This window comes from Balaenoptera borealis (genome assembly GCF_965194805.1).
Source record: "Balaenoptera borealis genome assembly, chromosome: X".
NCBI classification, from domain to species: domain Eukaryota; kingdom Metazoa; phylum Chordata; class Mammalia; order Artiodactyla; family Balaenopteridae; genus Balaenoptera; species Balaenoptera borealis.
Window position 1 is genome coordinate 100,205,362 of NC_138881.1, and position 21,154 is coordinate 100,226,515.

At 41.0% G+C, this 21,154-nt stretch overlaps 2 protein-coding genes across 7 annotated transcripts in view; one reads left to right on the plus strand and one right to left on the minus strand.

The window, feature by feature from the left end:
* SLC25A43 (solute carrier family 25 member 43) overlaps positions 1–21,154 on the plus strand; it is a 109,355-nt gene that overhangs the window by 83,194 nt on the left and 5,007 nt on the right. The gene's annotated exons all lie outside the window — the stretch shown is intronic.
* STEEP1 (STING1 ER exit protein 1) overlaps positions 1–21,154 on the minus strand; it is a 95,626-nt gene that overhangs the window by 32,370 nt on the left and 42,102 nt on the right. For 2 of the 6 annotated variants that reach the window (XR_014239589.1, XR_014239594.1), the window contains exon 8: positions 2,810–4,092. The exons of 1 other annotated variant lie outside the window; for it this stretch is intronic. The gene's annotated coding sequence lies outside the window, so the exon portion shown is untranslated. The remainder of the gene's footprint in view (positions 1–2,809; positions 4,093–21,154) is intronic. 3 more of the 6 variants (XR_014239592.1, XR_014239593.1, XR_014239591.1) reach the window with 3 other exon arrangements.

Consider the following 21,154-nt stretch of genomic DNA (forward strand, 5'->3'; position numbering starts at 1 on the left):
TCCCAGGCCAGGGCTCAAACCCGTGTCCCCTGCATTGGCAGGCAGACTCTCAACCACTGCGCCACCAGGGAAGCCCCAAATTAACTTTTGTAGTACCTTTCATACTTTTCAAAAAGTCCATTTTCCATCAATAACATGCTTTTTTTTAAAAATTAATTAATTTATTTATTTATGGCTGTGTTGGGTCTTCGTTTCTGTGCGAGGGCTTTCTCTAGTTGCGGCGAGCGGGGGCCACTCTTCATCGTGGTGCGTGGGCCTCTCACTATCGCGGCCTCTGTTGTTGTGGAGCACAGGCTCCAGACGCGCAGGCTCAGTAGTTGTGGCTCACGGGCCCAGTTGCTCCGCAGCACGTGGGATCCTCCCAGACCAGGGCTCGAACCCGTGTCCCCCACATTGGCAGGCGGACTCTCAACCACTGCGCCACCAGGGGAGCCCTAGTTATCTATTTTATATATAGTAGTGTGTATATGTCAATCCCAATCTCCCAATTTATCCCTCCCCCTGCTTATCACCTGGTAACCATAGTTTGTTTTCAACATCTGTGATTCTATTTCTGTTTTGTAGATAGGTTCATTTGTAGCCTTTTTTAAAGATTCCACATATAAGCAATATCATGATACTTGTCTTTCTCTGTCTGACTTACTTCACTCTGTATGACACTCTCTAGGTCCATCCACATCTCTACAAATGACCCAATTTCATTCCTTTTTATTGGCCGAGTAATATTCCACTGTACATATGTACCACATCTTCTTTATCCATTCCTCTGTTGATGGACATTTAGGTTGCTTCCATGTCTTGGCTATTATAAATAGTGCTGCAATGAACATTGGGGTGCATCCCACTCCTGGGCATATATCCGGAGAAAACCAGACCTTGTTTTATTGTGCTTCACTTTACAGCACTTCACAGATACTGTGTTGGGTTTTTTTTTGTTTTTGTTTTTTTTTGGCCATGCGGCATGCGGGATCTTAGTTCCCTGACCAGGGATCGAACCCGTGACCCCTGCAGTGGGAGCGTGGAGTCTCAACCACTGGACCACCAAGGAAGTCCTGTGTTTTTCACAAATTGAAGGCTTGTGGTCATCCTGCATCGAGCAAGTCTATTGGCGCCACTTTTCTAAGAGCAAATTGCTCACTTCATGTCTCTGTGTCACATTTTGGTAATTCTCACAATATTTCAAATTTTTCATTATTATATTTGTTATTGTGATCTGTCATCAGTGATCTTTGATGTTACTCTTGCAAAAAGATTATGACTCGCTGGAGGTTCAGATGGTGGTTAGCATTTTTTAGAAATAAAGTCTTTTTAAATTAAGGTATGTACATTTTTTTAGACATAATGCTATTGCACACTTAAGAGACTACAGTATAGTGTAAACATAACTTTATATACACCGGGAAACTAAAAAATTCATGTGACTCACTTTATTGCAATATTTGCTTGGTCACAGTGATCTGGAACCAAACCCACAATATCTCCAAAGTGTGCCTGTAGTGCCATTATCCCCACTTTATAGATGAGGGCATTGAGACACAAAGAGGTAAAGTGACTTGTCCAAGATCACAAGGAATACATGACAGAGCCGGCACCCAAACAATCTGATGGCAACATTGTATGTTTCTCAGAATGCTATGATGCCTCCCACATTTTGAGGGCTAGACTAGTGATTTCTAACTGTTCTGTCGTCTTGGGCCCCTCTGAAAATCTGGTGAAACCAATGAATCCTCTCCGCAGAAAAATGCCCACCTGCTCACGTATACACACAACATATTACTTTCAAAGAGTTCAAAGACTTTCTGAAGTTCACCCTGAACTCTATGGAGCCCAGGCTAAGAAGCTCTGCTGTAGGCTAGTCCACTCCCAGGAAGCAGCTTGCCCTAGACTCCCACCTAGCTCAGCAGGCCCCCAGCTTCCTCCGGGAGAGAACGTGTCCACTGCTTCGGGGCTACTCTCACAGCTGAAGTTCAGAATGCTCTGGCTTTGTAACCTGACACTTGTGACCTCACATTTTCCCTGGTACCATGCCCAGTGCCATTTGCTGCACCAGGATGAGACTTCTGGTGGGCTAGCCCAGCCCTGGCCCACAGATGATAAGAAAGCTCTAAGAATTTTCACAAAGAGATAGGACACCGTGCTCTGAATGCAAAAACAGAGAGGGAGCGGGTAATCAAGCTCCCCGGCAGAGCAGATGAAAACTGGTGATGTCAAGGGTGCTGCCAGCACTGCTACAGTTCAGAACTGGAGATCAAGTCAGGAAAGGATACAAGAGGACACAGACAAAAACCTGCTCTGAGGGCAGCCAGGCTGGGTGCTGCGGTGTGCCCTCCACTACCAGAAATTCAGTCGATTTGAGCTGTCCCAGAGCTCAGAGCTCTCAGCAGAGAGATGTGGGATTCCCATTTGAGCTCAGCACAGGGTGGGGGGCAACCACAGTTGCAGTTCATTCATTCAAGCAACAGCTAGTATTTAGCATGTGTCTACTGACCAAGCACTTACCATATGCCAGGCACTGTTCTAAGCACTTTACAAATATTAACCCACTTCATTCTCGTAACACCATGATGAGAGGGGCACTGCTATTGTCTCCATTTTCCAGATGGAAAGCCTGAAGCACAAGCGATATTAAGTGACCTGCCCGAAGTTATACTAGTTAGTTAAGTGGCGGAGCTGGGATTCAGACTCAGGCAGTCTGGCCCTCAGCGCCCATGCTCTGCGGCGAGTGTGATGCAGGCACTGGGCTAGTGGACACCTACAGAGGCTGGAGCCGGGAGCAGCACAGACTTGGTCCCGGCTCCAAGCTGCTTACCTTCTAGCACTGGCCCCAGAGCAGTTGACGGGCAATCACAGCACATCCTGACGAGTTCCTCCATCAGGGTGGGGACGCTATGGCTGTGCTCCAGAGCAGCAGCCAACAGGTTATAGGGACTCCTTTCTCGGGCCCAGGTTCAAAGGAGCCAAACAGAAAGAAGCAGGTGACCCATTTCTGGTGGTGGGTTCAGCTCCCACTCTGAAGCCTGGAAAGCAAACCGCTGTGAGTGAGGTTCCCATCAGGAACTGCAGGAGCGCAGGAACCAGACAAGTGTCCTGCCTCCTGTTTGGGGTGTCTCTACAGACCTGTTCCCTTGTTGCTCTTTCCCTGCAGAGACAGCGAGCTCCCTGAGGGCAAGGCCAAGGCCTGCATCTTTCTCCATCCTACCCTCAGTGCCCAGCACAGGCTGGGACCTTGTCAGCACTTGGTAAATGTTTATCTAATTCATTCATTCAACCAATATTTATTGAGCATCTCCTGCATTACCAGGAACTACTAGGCTCTGGGATACAAAAGTAACCCCCTCCCCCCCCAAAAAATCCATCCTCACTGTGAGAGTGCCAGACCATAAACAAACAAAATGAGCAACAAAAAAATATAGGGTCTTAGGGGAAAATGAAAGCAAGGAAGGAAGATAGGAGGTATGGGGAGGTAATGAAATTTTAGATAGAACAGGCAGCAAAGACCTCTCTGAGAAAAATGACATTTAAGTCAAGACCTGAAGGAGGGGAGGGAATGGGCCATGCAGATACCTGAGGGAAAAGTGTTCCAAGCAGGGGAACAACAAATGCAAAGGGCTCAGGGCGGGAATGTGCCTGACAGGTTTGAGGGCCAGGGAGGAGACCGCTGTGGCTGGAGGGGACTGAGCTGAGGGGGATCGTAGTAGGAGCTGAGGTCCAAATGAAGGAGCAAGTAGTGGAGACTGCGTCTGGTGCCTAGCAGCGGGGGAAACAAAACAGCTGCGGGGCATGGCAGCCCTCTAAACCCTGCTGGGACCCACAGGGATGCCCCACAGGGAGGCCTATTAATAACTCACTCTCTCTGCAGCTCCATTCCAAAGGCATCACTGGGAGGACAGACAGGGGCTTTCTTGAAAGTCCTCCTCCTCCTTGGTCTGGGTTTAGGGCTGAGCCAGCAGGAGCGAGCTGAGATTAAGAATTGACCTTTAGAGTTTGCGCAGTCCATCCTTCTACCTCCAGAAAGTACTCCACTCATTTGTCCTTTGAGATGCTATGATGAAGGGCATGATGGGATGTGGCCACCTATTCCCTCTGGTCCTTCTGAGGGAAAAAAAAACTCTCAGTTAGGGTCTTTAGATAGCAAATTCTCTTTCACAGTCCCTCTTTCCCACCTCCCTCCCTCCCTCTGGCTCTACCTTCAGGGGCAAAAAGAATAAGTGGCCTTGCTTCCCTTTGGGGATCTGGGGCCTGCACTGTCCCCAAAGAGTCGAAAGTCAAACCCTCTGTTACCTAAAAGATGATTTGTAGTTCTTTAGATATTTTGGCTATGAGCTTCTGTATATACTTTTCTGCATTACAGATATCTTTACCTACTCTGTGGCTTGCTTTTTCACTCTCTTAATAACAGAAACTCTTAATTTTAATGTAATCAAATGTATCCATCTTTTTTTAAAGAACTTTTTATTTATTTATTTTTGGCTGCGTTGGGTCTTCATTGCTGCACGTGGGCTTTCTCTAGTTGCAGTGAGCGGGGGCTACTCTTCGTTGCGGTGCGTGGGCTTCTCATTGCGGTGGCTTCTTTTGTTGCAGAGCACCAGCTCTAGGAGTGTGGGCTTCAGTAGTTGTGGCTCGCGGGCTCAGTAGTAGTGGCGCACGGGCTTAGCTGCTCCGCGGCATGTGGGATCTTCCCGGACCAGGGCTCGAACCCATGTCCCCTGCATTGGCAGGCAGATTCTTAACCACTGTGCCACCAGGGAAGTCCCTCATCTTTTCTTTTATGATTAGTACTTTTGTGTTTTAATTAAAAGGTCTTTCATTTCCCAAAGATAATGAAAATATTTTGCTATATTATTTTCTAGAAGTTTTATATTTTACCTTGCACATTTAGATCTATGATTTACCTAGAATTGATTTTTGTGGATGATATGAGGTAGTGGTCGTTTTCTTTTTGCCATATGGATAGACAGTTGTCCCAGCAAAGTTTTTTTTTTTTTTTAATCCTTTCCCAGTGACACCTTTGTTGTATATCTGTTATATCTCTACAGGATGTGTCCAGATGTTTCTGGACTCTCTATTGTTTCATTGATCTATTTGCCTATCACTGGGCCAATATCACATTGCTTTAATTACTTTCTCTATATAAAAAGATAATATCTAGTAGAACAAGTCTTCCCACCTAGTTCTTCAAGAATGCTCTGGCTATTCTTGGACCTTTTCATTTCCATATAATTTAAATTAGCTTGTCAAGCCTCCCCCACTTACACACACACATACAACTGTCTGTTGGGGTTTTTTAATGGGGTCTCATTGAATCTATAAATCAGTTTGCAGAGACTTGACACCTTAAAGATACTGCATCTTTCAATTCATGAACACAGTTTAGTACTCCATTGATTTAGGTTTTAATTTTTCTCATTAATTTTTTATAGTTTTCTATGTAAAGGCCTTGCATGTGTTTTTCTAGATTTACCCCTAGGTATTTTTTTATGACAACGTTTATATTTTTAAAGTTTCCAACTGTTTGTTGATTATATACAGAAATACAATTGATTTTCGATATTATCCACATGTTCAGCAACCTTTCTAAATTCATTTATCTATTCAAATGTTTATCCTTCAATTCTTTTGGATATTCTATGTACACAATCATGTTTTCTACAAATGATGACAGTGTTGTTTCTTCCTTTCCAAATCTTTAAACTTTTTGTTTCTTTTTCTTCTCTTAATGCACTGGCTAGGATTTCCAACAAAATGGTAATACAGGGAATCCTTGTCTCATTTCCAATTTCAGGAGGCAAGCTTTTAAGTATGATACTTGCTGTATAATTTTTTTATAGATACCTTTTATCATAGTTAATAAATTTCTTCTAGTCATAGTTCCTTATTCCCATGTGTATCCTTACAATAAATCCCTATTAACTATGACAACTTGAGTATCTGTTCCTAACATCCAAAAGAGCTTAATTAAAACAATGATAATTTTGACACTTTCTTCTAAATATTTATACCTCTCAATTTTCTTATTCAGTGAGGTAGAACTTCCAGAATAATATTGAGTGATAGCAATGACGGCAAGCATCCTAGTCTTGTTCCTGACATTAATGAAAATGCCTCTAGAATTTCATCTGGATCCTATTTGTTAATATTTTATTTAGAACTTTTACAACTATATTCAGGATTTTTATACCTATGGTTTTTTTTAAAATTGCCAATAATCATTTATAGCCAAGATGCTATACATTTAGGTTACACTCTTTTATTTTTATATTTATTTTTGGCTGTGTTGGGTCTTCGTTTCTGCGCGAGGGCTTTCTCTAGTTGCGGCAAGTGGGGGCCACTCTTCATCGCGGTGCGCAGGCCTCTTCACTATCGCGGCCTCTCTTGTTGCGGAGCACAGGCTCCAGACGCGCAGGCTCAGTAGCTGTGGCTCACGGGCCCAGTTGCCCCGCGGCATGTGGGATCCTCCCAGACCAGGGCTCGAACCCGTGTCCCCTGCATTGGCAGGCAGATTCTCAACCACTGCGCCACCAGGGAAGCCCATATACCTATGTTTGCAGGTAAGATTGGTCCATATGTTTCTTTCTCCTGCTATCACTGTCAGGTATGGTATCAGTTATCCTATTTTCATATCAAATATTGGGAAAAGTTATCTTTTTCTATTCCCTAAAACAGTTTAAGAACTATCTGTTTATTGAAGTTTTGCTAGAACTCAGTGACACATTCTCATTACCCAAGATCACCACTGTTAATATCTTAATGCATATCCTTTCAGATCTCTCTATGTGTGTATGTGAGTACACAGGAGCAGATATATAATACACCAAATAAGATCACTCTGCATGCTGTTCTGCAAACTTTTTTCAGCCAACAGTCTCCACCATTTAAAAAAATTTTCATCTCATCTAATACCACATATTTATATTTTCCCAACTGACCCCAAAATGACCCTTTTAGCTGGTCTGTCCAAACCAAAACCCAATTCAGAACAAGGCACTAATTGAATCTGGTTGTTTTGAAAAGGAAAAGTTTTTTCTAACAATTGTATTTGTCTTAAAATGGAAATGGCTTCTTTGGGAAATTGTAAGTTTACCATCACTGGAGACTTTCAAGCAAAGGCTGGACCAATATGTGTCTGGGAGTCTGCACAGGGAATTCCTGCATATGGGACATTAGAGCACATGATTTTTAAGGTCTTTTCCAAACTTAAGTGATAACGATTCTATGAATGACTCTCTCCAAATCCTATTATTAAACCACTTCTGCACTGGATCTCAGCCCCTCCTGCCTACTCAAGTACATCATTCCAGTAATTCTTCTCTTTCCTTGCAGGAACTGTTTAGATTTTATACAATTCCAATCAAAATCCCAGCAAGAATTTTGAACATACCAACAAGCTGATTCTAAATTTTATATGAAAAGGCAAAGAACTAGAGTAACCAAAACAATTCTCAAAAAGAACAAAGAAGCATCATACTACCCAATTTTAAGATTTACTATAAAGCTATAATAGTCAAATCAAGATAGTGTGGTATTGATGCAAGGATAGGCAATAGACAGAAAAGAAAGTGCAAAACTATAGTCAACTAATTTTTTTTTTTTTTTTTGGCTGTGCCGTGTGGCTCGCAGAATCTTAGCTCCTAGACCAGGGATCAACCCGGACCCATGGCAGTGAAAGCGCTGAGTCCTAACCACTGGAATGCCAGGGAATTCCCAGATTTTTGACAAACCTACAAAGGCAATTGGTGAAAGGAACGTCTTTTCAACAAATGGTGCTGGAACAACTGCTCATCTTTATGCAAAAAAAAAGAAGAAGAACCTTAACACATGGATCATATATCTAAATGTAAATATAAAACTTCTAGAAGAAAATATAGGAAAAAAAGCTGCATGATCCTGGGTCATGAAAGGCAATGCATTATTAAGACAATGAAAAGACAAACCAGAGACTGGGAGATGTTGCAAATCACATACCTGATAAAAGATTTATATCCAGACTATATAAAGAGCTCTTAACACTCAACAATATAAAAACAAACCCAGTTTAAGAATAGGCAAACGGAGCAACTGGGCCCGTGAGCCACAATTACTGAGCCTGCGCGTCTGGAGCCTGTGCTCCGCAACAAGAGAGGCCGCGATGGTGAGAGGCCCGCGCACCGCGATGAAGAGTGGTCCCCACTTGCCGCAACTGGAGAAAGCCCTCACACAGAAACGAAGACTCCACACAGTCATAAATAAATAAATAAAAGAACGTGAATTTCTTTAAAAAAAAAAGCAAACTGGGCTATTCATTAAAAAAAAAAAAAAAAAAAAGAATAGGCAAAAGATCTGAGCATATACTTTACCAAAGAAGATACAGAGATGGAAAATTAGCAAGTAAAAATATGCTCACAACAATGCAAAAATCAAATAATCCAATTTTTAAAATGGGCAAAGGACTTTTCTGGGAATAGACACTTCTCCAAAAATAATATATAAATAGCCAACAAGTATATGAAAACTTGCTCAACATCATTAATCATTGACGAAATGCAAATCAAAACCATGAAATATCATCACTACTAGGATGGCTACTATCAAAAAACAGAAAATAGAGAATCCCCTGGCAGTCCAGTGGTTAGGACTCTGAGCTTTCACTGACAAGGGCCAGGGTTCAATCCCTGGTCTGGGAACTAAGATCCCACAGGCTGCGAGGTGCAGCCAAAAAAAAAAAAAAGAAAACAGAAAATAAGAAGTGTTGGTGAGGATGAGGAGAAATTGAAGCCCTGTACATTACTCCTGGGAATGTAAAATGGTGCAGCCACTGTGGAAAACAGCATGGAGGTTCCTCAAAAAATTAAACAGGATTACCATATGATCCAGCAATCCCACTTCTGGGTATATATCCAAAAGAATTGAAAGCAGGGTCTCAGAGAGAGATTTGTACCTAATGTTTATAGCAGCACTATTCACAATAGCCAAGAGGTGGAAGCAACCTGAATGTCCATCAATGGATGAATGTGTAAACAAAATGTGGTCTACGCATACATTGGGATATTATTCAGCCTTAAAAAGGAAGGAAATTCTATCATATGGTACAACATGGATGAACCTTGAGGACATTATTCTATGTAAAATATAAGCCAGTCACCAAAAGACAAATACTGTATGATTCCACTCATATGCGGTCTCTAAACTAGTAAAATCCACAGAAACAGAAAGTAGAATTGTGTTTATGAGGAACTAGCTAGGGAAGGGAGAGTTGTTGTTTAATGGGTATATAGTTTCAGACTAATAAGATGAAAAAGTTCCAGAGATGTGTTTCACAACACTGTGAATATACTTAGCATCATTGAACTGTGCATTTTAAAATGGTTAAGATGGTAAATTCTTTTTTTACATGTACATGAAATATTTTTATTGCTGTTAGTTTTACAAAAACAGGGTCATATTATTCACACTTTTCTGCAGTTTGCTTTTCTTTTTTTTTTGAATTTTCTTTTATTTTTTTATACAGCAGGTTCTTATTAGTCATCAATTTTATACACATCAGTGTATACATGTCAATCCTAATGGCCCAATTCATCACACCCCCACCCGCACCCCCACCGCTTTCCCCCGTTGGTGTCCATATGTTTGTTCTCTACATCTGTGCCTCAATTTCTGCTCTGCAAACTGGTTCATCTGTACCATTTTCTACATTCCACATATATGCGTTAATATACGATATTTGTTTTTCTCTTTCTGACTTACTTCACTCTGTATGACAGTCTCTAGATTCATCCACGTCTCTACAAATGACCCAATTTCGTTCCTTTTTATGGCTGAGTAATATTCCATTGTATATATGTACCACTACTTCTTTATCCATTCGTCTGTTGATGGGCATTTAGGTTGCTTCCATGACCTGGCTATCGTAAATAATGCTGTAGTGAACATTGGGGTGCATGTGTCTTGTTGAATTATGGTTTTCTCAGGGTATATGCCCAGTAGTGGGATTGCTGGGTCATATGGTAATTCTATTTTTAGTTCTTTAAGGAACCTCCATACTGTTCTCCATAGTGGCTGTATCAATTTACATTCCCACCAAGAGTGCAAGAGGGTTCCCTTTTCTCCACACCCTCTCCAGCATTTGTTGTTTGTAGATTTTCTGATGATGCCCATTCTAACAGGTGTGAGGTGATACCTCATTGTAGTTTTGATTTGCATTTCTCTAATAATTAGTGATGTTGAGCAGCTTTTCATGTGCTTCTTGGCCATCTGTATGTCCTTTTTGGAGAAATGTCTATTTAGGTCTTCTGCCCATTTTTGGATTGGGTTGTTTGTTTTTTTAATGTTGAGCTGCATGAGCTGCTTATATATTTTGGAGATTAATCCTTTATCCGTTGATTCATTTGCAAATGTTTCTTCCCATTCTGAGGGTTGTCTTTTCGTCTTGTTTATGGTTTCCCTTGCTGTGCAAAAGCTTTGAAGTTTCATTAGGTCCCATTTGTTTATTTTTGTTTTTATTTCCATTACTCTAGGAGATGGATCAAAAAAGATCTTGCTGTGATTTATGTCAAAGAGTGTTCTTCCTATGTTTTCCTCTAAGAGTTTTATAGTGCCTGGTCTTACATTTAGGTCTCTAATCCATTTTGAGTTTATTTTTGTGTATAGTGTTAGGGAGTGTTCCGATTTCATTCTTTTACATGTAGCTGTCCAGATTTCCCAGCACCACTTATTGAAAAGACTGTCTTTTCTCCATTGTATATCCTTGCCTCCTTTGTCATAGATTAGTTGACCATAGGTGCATGGGTTTATCTCTGGGCTTTCTATCTTATTCCATTGATCTACATTTGTTTTTGTGCCAGTACCATATTGTCTTGATGACTGTAGCTTTGTAGTATAGTCTGAAGTCAGGGAGTTTGATTCATCCAGCTCCATTTTTTTCTCTCAAGACTGCTTTGTCCATTCGGGGTCTTTTGTGTCTCCATACAAATTTTAAGATTTTTTGTTCTAGTTCTGTAAAAAATGCCATTGGTAATTTGATAGGAATTGCATTGAATCTGTAGATTGCTTTGGGTAGTATAGTCATTTTCACAATATTGATTCTTCCAATCGAAGAACATGGTATATCTCTCCATCTGTTCGTATCATCTTTAATTTCTTTCAACAGTGTCTTATAGTTTTCTGCATAGAGGTCTTTTGTCTCCCTAGGTAGGTTTATTCCTAGGTATTTTATTCTTTTTGTTGCAATGGTAAATGGGAGTGTTTCCTTAATTTCTCGTTCAGATTTTTCATCATTAGTGTATAGGAATGGAAGAGATTTCTGTGCATTAATTTTGTATCCTGCAACTTTACTAAATTCATTGATTAGCTCTAGTAGGTTTCTGGTGGCATCTTTAGGATTCTCTATGTATAGTACGTCATCTGCAAACAGTGACAGTTTTACTTCTTCTTTTCTGATTTGTATTCCTTTTATTTCTTTTTCTTCTCTGATTGCCATGGCTAGGACTTCCAAAACTATGTTGAATAATAGTGGTGAGAGTGGACATCCTTGTCTTGTTCCTGATCTTCGAGGAAATGCTTTCAGTTCTTCACCATTGAGAATGATGTTTCCTGTGGGTTTGTCATATATGACCTTTATAATGTTGAGGTAGGTTCCCTCTATGCCCACTTTCTGGAGAGTTTTTGTCATAAATGGGTGTCGAATTTTGTCAAAAGCTTTTTCTGCATCTATTGAGATGATCATACGGTTTTTTTCTTCAATTTGTTAATATGGTGTATCACATTGATTGTTTTGCGTATATTGAAGAATCCTTGCATCCCTGGGATAAATCCCACTTGATCGTGGTGTATGATCCTTTTAATGTTTTGTTGGATTCTGTTTGATAGTATTTTGTTGAGGATTTTTGCATCTATATTCATCAGTGTTATTCGTCTGTAATTTTCTTTTTTTGTAGTATCTTTGTCTGGTTTTGGTATCAGGGTGATGCTGGCCTCATAGAAGGAGTTTGGGAGTGTTCCTTCCTCTGCAATTTTTTGGAAGAGTTTGAGAAGGATGGGTGTTAGCTCTTCTCTAAATATTTGGTAGAATTCACCTGTGAAGCCATCTGGTCCTGGACTTTTGTTTGTTGGAAGATTTTAAATCACAGTTTCAATTTCATTACTTGTGATTGGTCTGTTCATATTTTCTATTTCTTCCTGGTTCGTTTTGGAAGGTCTTCCTTTTTAAGAATTTGTCCATTTCTTCCAGGTTGTCCATTTTATTGGCATATGGTTGCTTGTAGTAGTCTCTTAGGATGCTTTGTATTTCTACGGTGTCTGTTGTAACTTCTCCTTTTTCATTTCTAATTTTATTGATTTGAGTCCTCTCCCTCTTTTTCTTGATGAGTCTGGCTAATGGTTTATCAATTTTGTTTATCTTCTCAAAGAACCAGCTTTTAGTTTTATTGATCTTTGCTATTGTTTTCTTTGTTTCTATTCCATTTATTTCTGCTCTTATCTTTATGATTTCTTTCCTTCTACTAACTTTGGGTTTTGTTTGTTCTTCTTTCTGTAGTTCCTTTAGGTGTAAGGTTAGATTCTTTATTTGAGATTTTTCTTGTTTCTTGAGGTAGGCTTGTATTGCTATAAACTTCCCTCTTAGCACAGCTTTTGCTGCATCCCATAGGTTTTGGATCGTCATGTTTTCATTGTCATTTGTCTCTAGGTATTTTTTGGTTTCCTCTCTAATTTCTTCAGTGATCTCTTGGTTATTTACTAACATATTGTTTGGTCTCCATGTATTTGTGTTTTTTACGTTTTTTTCCCTGTAATTCATTTCTAATCTCAAAGCATTGTGGTCAGAAAAGATGCTTTATATGATTTCAAGTTTCTTAAGTTTACTGAGGCTTGATTTGTGACCCAAGATGTGATCTATCCTGGAGAATGTTCCGTGCGCACTTGAGAAGAAAGTGTAATCTGCTGTTTTTGGATGGAATGTCCTATAAATATCAATTAAATCTATCTGGTCTATTGTGTCATTTAAAGCTTGGGTTTCCTTATTAATTTTCTGTTTGGATGACCTGTCCATTGGTGTAAGTGAGGTGTTAAGTTCCCCCACTATTATTGTGTTACTGTCGATTTCCTCTTTTAGAGTTGTTAGCGGTTGCCTTATGTATTGAGGTGCTCCTATGTTGGGTGCATATATATTTATAATTGTTATATCTTCTTCTTGGATTGATCCCTTGATCATTATGTAGTGTCCTTCCTTGTCTCTTGTAACATTCTTTATTTTAAAGTCTATTTTATCTGATATGAGTATAGCTACTCCAGCTTTCTTTTGATTTCCATTTGCATGGAATATCTTTTTCCATCCCCTCACTCTCAGTCTGTATGTGTCCCTAGGTCTGAAGTGGGGCTCTTGTAGACAGCATATATATGGGTCTTGTTTTTGTATACATTCAGCCAGTCTGTGTCTTTTGGTTAGAGCATTTAATCCATTCACGTTTAAGGTAATAATCGATATGTATGTTCCTATGACCATTTTCTTAATTGTTTTGGGTTTGTTTTTGTAGGTCCTTTTCTTCTCTTGTGTTTCCCACTTAGAGAAGTTCCTTTAGCGTTTGTTGTAGAGCTGGTTTGGTGGTGCTGAATTCTCTTAGCTTTTGCTTGTCTGTAAAGCTTTTGATTTCTCCATCAAATCTGAATGAGATCCTTGCTGGGTAGAGTAATCTTGGTTGTACGTTCTTCCCTTTCATCACTTTAAGTATATCATGCCACTCCCTTCTGGCTTGTAGAGTTTCTGCTGAGAAATCAGCTGTTAACCTTATGGGAGTTCCCTTGTATGTTATTTGTCGTTTTTCCCTTGCTGCTTTCAATAATTTTTCTTTGTCTTTAATTTTTGCCACTTTGATTACTATGTGTCTCGGCGTGTTTCTCCTTGGGTTTATCCTGTATGGGACTCTCTGCGCTTCCTGGACTTGGGTGGCTATTTCCTTTCCCATGTTAGGGAAGTTTTTGACTATAATCTCTTCAAATATTATCTCTGGTCCTTTCTCTCTCTCTTCTCCTTCTGGGACCCCTATAATGCGAATGTTGTTGCGTTTAATGTTGTCCCAGAGGTCTCTTAGGCTGTCTTCATTTCTTTTCATTCTTTTTTCTTTATTCTGTTCCACAGCAGTGAATTCCACCATTCTGTCTTCCAGGTCACTCATCCGTTCTTCTGCCTCAGTTATTCTGCTATTGATTCCTTCTAGTGTAGTTTTCATTTCAGTTATTGTGTTGTTCATCTCTGTTTGTTTGTTCTTTAATTCTTCTAGATCTTTGTTAAACATTTGTTGCATCTTCTCGATCTTTGCCTCCATTCTTTTTCCGAGGTCCTGGATCATCTTCACTATCATAATTCTGAATTCTTTTTCTGGAAGGTTGCCTATCTCCACTTTATTTAGTCATTTTTCTGGGGTTTTACCTTGTTCCTTCATCTGGTACATAGCCCTCTGCCTTTTCATCTTGTCTTTCTGTGAATGTGGTTTTTGTTCCACAGGTTGCAGGATTGTTGTTCTTCTTGCTTCTGCTGTCTGCCATCTGGTGGATGAGGCTATCTAAGAGGCTTGTGCAAGTTTCCTGATGGGAGGGACTGGTGATGAGTAGAGCTGGCTGTTGCTTTGGTGGGCAGAACTCAGTAAAACTTAATCCACTTGTCTGCTGATGGGTGGGGCTGGGTTCCCTCCCTGTTGGTTGTTTGGCTTGTGGTGTCCCAACACTGGAGCCTACCCGGGCTCTTTGGTGGGGCTAATGGCAGACTCTGGGAAGGCTCATGCCAAGGATTACTTCCCAGAACTTCTGCTGCCAGTGTCCTTGTCCTCACGGTGAGCCACAGCCACCCCCCGCCTCTGCAGGAGACCCTTCAACACTAGCAGGTAGGTCTGGTTCAGTCTCCTATGGGGTAATTGCTCCTTCCCCTGGGTCCTGATGTGCACACTTTCTGTGTGCCTTCCAACAGTGGAGTCTCTGTTTCCCCCAGTCCTGTCGAAGTCCTGCAATCAAATCCCGCTATCCCTCAAAGTCTGATTCTCTAGTAATTCCTCCTCCCATTGCCAGACCCCCAGGTCTGGAAGCCTGTCGTGGGGCTCAGAGCCTTCACTCCAGTGGGTGGACTTCTGTGGTATAAGTGTTCTCCAGTTTGTGAGTCACCCACTCAGCAGTTATGGGATTTGATTTTATTGTGATTGCGCCCCTCCTACCGTCTCATTGTGGCTTCTCCTTTGTCTTTGGATGTGGGGTATCTTTTCTGGTGAGTTCCAGTGTCTTTCTGTTGATGATTGTTCAGCAGTTAGTTGTGATTCTGGTGTTCTTGCAAGAGGGAGTGAGAGGACGTCCTTCTACTCCACCATCTTGAACCAATCTCCCCCCAAGATGGTAAATTTTATGTTATGTGTTTTTCTACCATAATAAAGAAGAAAAATATGTTCAACATCATCTGAGATTAGGGAAATGCAAATTAAAAGCATGAGATACCACTGAAAAACTGTCATAGATTGGAGGAGACTAAAGAGACATGAAAGTTTAAATGCAGTGTGAGATCCTGGATTGGATCCTGGAACATAAAGAGGACACAGTGGAAAAACTGATGAAATCCAAATGAAGTCCATAGCTTAACGTTATTATACCAATGTTAATTTCTTAGTTTTGACCAACGTACTATGGTTTTATATATATTAGTCTTCTAGGGCTGCTATAACAAAATACCATGGACTGGGTAACTTAAACAAGACATTGATTTGTCACAGTTCCAGAGACTAGTAAGTCCAAGATCAAGTTGCTGGCTGATTCAGTTCCTGGTGAGAGCTCTCTTCCTGGCTTGCAGATTGCTACCTTCTTGCTGTGTCCTCACATGGGAGAGAGAGAGGTGGAGAGAAAGAGAAAGACTGTGAGAGACAGAGAAAGAGAGGGAGAACTCTCTGGTCTCTTCTTGTAAGTGTACTAATCCCGTCACGAGGGTCCCACCCTCATGACCTCATCTAAATCTAATTACCTCTCAAAGGCCCATGTCCACATACCATTACATTGGGGATTAGGGCTTCAAAATGTGAATTTGGAGGGGGACAAAATTCGGCTCATAGCATTATATAATACTGCGGTCCCCAATCTTTTTGGCACCAGGGATCAATTCTGTGGAAGACAATTTTTCCACGGATGGGGAGGGGGGATGGTTCAGGTGGTAATGTGAGCGATGGGGAGCGGCAGATGAAGTTTCAATCGATTGCCCGCAGCTCACCTCCTGCTGTTCGACCTGGGGGTTGGGGACCCCTGATATAAGATGTTAATATTAGGGGAACTGTAGTAAAGAGTATAAAGAAACTCTGTACTATTTTTGGAACTTTCTGTAAATCTAAAATTATCCAAAGATTTTTTAAAATCTAAAAGACAAATCAAGGTGGGAATTCCCTGGTGGTCCAGTGGTTTGGACTCCACGCTTCCAATGCAGGGGCCACGGGTTCCCTCATTGGGAACTAAGATCCCACATGCTGCACAGCATGGCCAAAAAAATAAATAAAAAATAGAGTTAAAGGGGCTCATGAGAGGAATTCTGATCATCAATCACAGGATCAGGCTGGGTCAAAAGGAAGAAAAAGGGGGACAGAACTGCAATACTGGGAGAAAATGGGAGGTTCAAGGTTCTATAAAGTTTAAAATCAGGTTGAGGGAATTCCCTGGTTGTCCAGTGGTTAGGACTCTGTGCTTTAACTGCTGAGGGCCTGGGTTCAATCCCTGGTAGGGGAACTAAGATCCCACAAGCCATGTGGTGCAGCCAAAAAATATAAATAAATAAATAAATAATACAAAATAAAAACAGGTAGAGTTCACCATAAGTGATGCTTTTTGTTTTCCTGGAGGAATATAAAAGATTAAAAGCTCAAGTGTAATGGACTGTGCTTTGTTAAAACTGAGTGAAGGGACTTCCCTGGTGGCGCAGTGGTTAAGAATCTGCCTGCCAATGCAGCTGACACGGGTTCGAGCCCTGGTCTGGGAGGATCTCACATGCCGCGGAGCAACCAGGCCCATGCGCCACAACTACTGAGCCTGTGCTCTAGAGCCCGTGAGCCACAACTACTGAGCCTGCATGCTACAACTACTGAGGCCCATGCGCCTAGAGCCCGTGCTCTGCAACAACAGAAGCCACCACAGTGAGAAGCCTGCGCACCACAATGAAGAGTAGCCCCTGCTCGCCATAACTAGAGAAAGCCCACACGCAGCAACAAAGACCCAATGCAGCCAAAAACAAAAAACAAAAACAAAAACTGAGTGAAAAAGAGGAGTAGTCAGGTGAAGAAGCAGAATAAAACATCAAAAGAATAAAAAAGGGCATATTTTCCCTTAAGAAAAGGAGGTGGTCTGCAGCGGTAAGGCTCCTAAAATGGTTGACACAAGCTAGTTTTTAAAAAGCTTTTCAAGGAACTCCCTGGTGGTCCAGTGGTTAGGACTAGGCTTTCACTGCCAGGGCCCAGGTTCAGTCCCTGGTCAGGGAACTAAGATTTCACAAGCTGCCTAGCATGGCCAATAAATAAATAAATAAATAGCTTTTCAATTTCTCTTAAACAATAAAATTACACTTCCAAATGTAAACAGTTATTGCGGTGGCAACATTTTACTATGTTATCACAGTCAATAATTTGCAAAACCAAACAAAAAAATAGAATAAGACTCTCCAAAGTTTCAATATGGTTCTTTATACTAACTCTAAAACACTGCGTTTGCGGCTAAAACACTACAACTAAATAGAATAGAGAGACTATGTCATGTTATTTTAATAACTATTTCAACATGAAAGAATAAAACACAATGAAGAGCACATGCTTGTTTGGTGCTAGTGACATAACAATTTGCAGTCTTAAAGATGAAATAAAATGCATAAGTTGAACCAGATGTTGAAATGGTTCTGGATTATCATCTAAAGGCAAATACTTCAGAAAATACGTAGAAAGGTAACCACACATTTGCTACAGGGAGTCCTCTATGCAAGGGTCTTTACAATGCACTTTACTTGATGGCTCAGAATAAAAGTGTGATCTGTTCCCAATCATGTATTTTTTTAAAATCTCACAGGAGAAGCAATTCAGCATAGTTCTATAGTCAGATTTCTGGCATTATCACTTAATGGCTATGGGACCTTGGGAAACATAAACTCTCAGAACCTCAGAGTACCCATGTGTAAAATGAGAATGAAAATAGTTAAACTTATCTCATAGGATTATTGTCTTGTTTAGATTAAGATAATACCTTATAAAGTTCTTTCTATGGCACCCAACTCAATAAGAATAGTAAGTATTCAATAAAAGTATTATTATTATTATTACTGTTACTATTTTTGATTGTTACTACCAATAAAATAATCACCCTTCACACAGAACTAGAACAAATAATCCTAAACTTCATTTGGAACCTCAAAAGACCCAGAATTGCCAAAGCAATCCTGAGGAAAAAGAACGAAGTTGGAGGCACAACGCTTCCAGACTTCACGCAATACTACAAAGCTACAGTAATCAAAACAGCATGGTACTTGCACAAAAACAGACATATGGATCAATGGAACAGGATTGGGAGCCCAGAGATAAACCCACGCACATATGGTCACCTTATTTTTGATAAAGGAGGCAAGAATATACAATGCAGAAAAGACAGTTTCTTCAGCAAGTGGTGTTGGGAAAGCTGGACAGCCATATGTAAATCAATGAAACACACCCTCATGCCATACACAAAAATAAACTCAGAATGGTTTAAAGACCTAAATATAAAACATGACACCATAAAACTCCTAGAAGAGAACATAGGCAAAACATTCAGACATAAATCATAGCAATGTTTTCTTAGGTCAGTCCCAAGGCAATAGAAATAAAAGCAAATATTAACAAATGGGACCTAATCAAACTTATAAGCTTTTGCACAGCAAAGGAAACCATCAACAAAACAAAAAGACAACCTATGGACTGGCAGAAAATACGTGCAAATGATGTGACCAAAAAGGGCTTTCTTTCCAAAATATATAAACAGCTCACACAACTCAATAACAAAAATCCAAACCCAATCAAAAAATGGGCATACATTTTTTAAAATGGGCATACCTTTTCTTAAAAAAAGACATACAGATGGCCAAAAAAGCACATGAAAAGATGCTCAACAATTATTAGAGGAATGCAAATCAAAATTACAATGATGTATCACCTCACACCAGTCAGAACGGCTATCATCAGAAAGTCTACAAATAATAAATGCTGGAGAGGGTGTAGGAATGTAAATTGGTGCAGCCACTGGGGAAAACAGTATGGAGGTTCCTTTAAAAACTAAAAACAGAGTTACCATATGATCCAGCAATCCCATTCCTGGGCATATATCTGGAGAAAACCATGATTTGAAAAGATACACGCACCCCAATGTTCACTGCAGCACTGTTAACAATAGCCAAGACATGGAAGCAACCTAAATGTCCATGGACAGATGAATGGATAACAAAGATGTGGTACATATATACAATGGAATATTACTCAGCCATAAAAAAGCATGAAATAATGCCATTTGCAGCAACATGGATGGACCTAGAAATTATCATACTAAGTGAAGCCAGGCAGAGAAAGGCAAATGTTATATGATATCACTTATATGTGGAATCTAAAAAATAGTACAAATGAACTTATTTACAAAACAGAGGCAGACTCAGAAACACAGAAAACAAACTTATGGGTACCAAAGGGGGGCGGGTGGGTGGATAAATTGGGAGTATGGGATTAACAGATGCACACTACTATATATAAAATAGATAAACAACAAGGTCCTACTGCATAGCACAGGGAACTATATTCAATATCGTGTAAGAAATTATAATGGGAGCTGGCTGCTGGACAATCATTGACAGGAAGACCCTGGACTTCACCAAGGAGGATACCCCACGTCCAAGGACAGAGGAGAAGCCACAGTGAGACGGTAGGAGGGGCGCAATCAGAGTAAAATCAAATCCCATAATTGCTGGGTGGGTGACTCACAGACTGGTGAACACTTATACCACAGAAGTCCACCCACTGGAGTGAAGGTTCTGGGCCCCACGTCAGGCTTCCCAACCTGGGGGTCCGGCAACGGGAGGAGGAATTCCTAGAGAATCAGACTTTGAAGCCTAGTGGGAATTGATTGCAGGACTTCGACAGGACTGGGGGAAACAGAGACCCCACTCTTGGAGGGCACACACAAAGTAGTGTGCGCATCGGGACCCAGGGGAAGGAGCAGTGACCCTGGGGGAGACTGAACCAGACCTACCGGCTGGTGTTGGGGGGTCTCCTGCAGAGGCGGGGGGTGGCTCTGTTTCACCGTGGGGACAAGGACACTGGCAGCGGAGGTTCTGGGAAGTGCTCCTTGGCAAGAGCCCTCCCAGAGTCTGCCATTAACCCCACCAAAGAGCCCAGATAGGCTCCAGTGTTGGGTTGCCTCAGGCAAAACAACCAACAGGGAGGGAACCCAGCCCCACCCATCAACAGTCAAGTGGATTAAAGTTTTACTGAGCTCTGACCGCCACAGCAACAGTCAGCTCTACCCATCACCAGAGCCTCCCATCAAGCCTCTTAGATAGCCTCATCCACCAGAGGGCAGACAGCAGAAGCAAGAAAAACTACAATCCTGCAGCCTGTGGACCAAAAACCACAGTTACAGAAAGATAGACAAGATGAAAAGGCAGAGGGCTATGTACCAGATGAAGGAACAAGAAAAAACCCCAGAAAAACAACTAAATGAAGTGGAGATAGGCAACCTTCCAGAAAAAGAATTCAGAATAATGATAGTGAAGATGATCCAGGACCTCGGAATAAGAATGGAGGCAAAGATTGAGACGATGCAAGAAATGATTAACAAAGACCTAGAAGAATTAAAGAACAAACAAACAGAGATGACCAATACAATAACTGAAATGAAAACTACACTAGAAGGAATCAATAGCAGAATAACTGAGGCAGAAGAACGGATGAGTGACCTGGAAGACAGAATGGTGGAATTCACTGCTGCGGAACAGAATAAAGAAAAAAGAATGAAAAGAAATGAAGACAGCCTAAGAGACCTCTGGGACAACATTAAACGCAACAACATTCGTATTATAGGGGTCCCACAAGGAGAAGAGAGAGAGAAAGGACCAGAGAAAATATTTGAAGAGATTATAGTCAAAAACTTCCCTAACATGGGAAAGGAA